A 1,414-nucleotide genomic window follows, 5' to 3' on the forward strand; every position below is an offset into this window, starting at 1 on the left:
GAAGAGAATGTGGATATGGTGAACAACTCTCCCCCTCCCTATTCTTTTAGTAGTGGAGTTCCCAGCTTCATAGAGTTTGTCTTAGTGTTATAAGACTTATAGCGTGCAAAGATTACTGTCTAAGGGATGCTCTCAAGTATGTAAAAATTACTCTCTAAATTCAAGACTGAGATTTCCAAATCCCTATTGTACAATTTATTGTATCTGATTATAAAATAAGTCCCTCGTCTACGGCCATGCCACCCTGAACAAGCCTGATCCTGTCTGATCTCGGAAGCTAAGCAAGATTAGGCCTGGTTAGTACTTGGATGGGAGGCCACCTAGAAAGACCAGGTGCTGCAGGTGTAAAAAAATTTAAAAAAAAAATAATGGATTGTAAACTGACAAGGTTCTTGCAATCTGTGAGGTCAACCAAGGGTTGCTTTGCCTAAAGAAAATAAATAAATATAAAGTAAGCCCCTCAAATTTGACACACATGAAGTTAAATTTGTCATCTAAGCCCTTCTGTAAAGTGGAGACACTAATAGTATCTATCCATAAGGTTGTGGTAAGGATTAAATAACTTAATACGTGTAAACCACTCAGAAAAAATGCTGTCACATAGTGGATGCTCAATAACTATTGGTTATTATTTATTATTATTATTTTTTTACTCCCACTCTCTTCTCCCACAAATCTGTTTCCTTTCCCATGGTTCATAGCATGATTGCCTACTTAATAGATCAAACTGGAAGTCATAGTTGACTCCTTACTCAGCTCTTCTCATCATCCAGTCAGTTTCAAATAACTCTCGGAGCTGTGCCTGATCTTCATTCTTATAGTCATGTTCTGTCCCAGACACTCACTACTTCTCAACTGAACCATTGCAAAATCCTTCTAAGGCTCCCTCCTTTCTCTGGTCTCCTCCCTCTCTAACTCTTCCTCCATCATATCGCCACAGTAATATCTTCAAAATCTTCTAAAACATGTTCTCAAACACTTCAATGGCTTTTTATCATCAGCAAAGATAAAGTCTACAATTCTTAAAGCTGAAAATGCGGGTCAAGCCAATTTGGGAAGGTCTTGACTTCTATCCCAGTTCCCACTCTCCCCTCCCTTTCTCTGTTCCAGCCATAGCTGGCTGCTCCTCTTCCCTCTCCATGTCTCGTTGATTCTGGTCCTTGTATCTAGAAAGACCACTCTTTTTTTCCTTCTCTCACAGTCCTCATCTCCAACTCAAATATCATCTGATCAGAATAGCAGTCCACCTCCAATCAGAATTTATCTGGCCTGTCTCTATTTGCCCCTAGCATTTATTCATGCTTCTATCACGTATCAATTAGGATATTTCCTAAAGTAAATGGAGCCTCTCTCCTCTATTCAACTCTGAGTCCTTGAATGTTCCTAAGCAGAGATAGTCTCACCACCATGATAC

The 1,414-nt window shown here is 39.5% G+C and overlaps 1 pseudogene; it reads left to right on the forward strand.

Annotated features, from left to right (window-relative positions):
• Positions 1–226: 226 nt before the first annotated feature.
• On the forward strand, positions 227–345 carry LOC120595874 (uncharacterized; annotated as a pseudogene).
• The last annotated feature ends 1,069 nt before the right edge of the window (positions 346–1,414 follow it).

Source organism: Pteropus medius, unplaced genomic scaffold (assembly GCF_902729225.1).
Source record: "Pteropus medius unplaced genomic scaffold, Ma_sr-lr_union100, whole genome shotgun sequence".
In the NCBI taxonomy this organism is placed as follows: Eukaryota; Metazoa; Chordata; class Mammalia; order Chiroptera; family Pteropodidae; genus Pteropus; species Pteropus medius.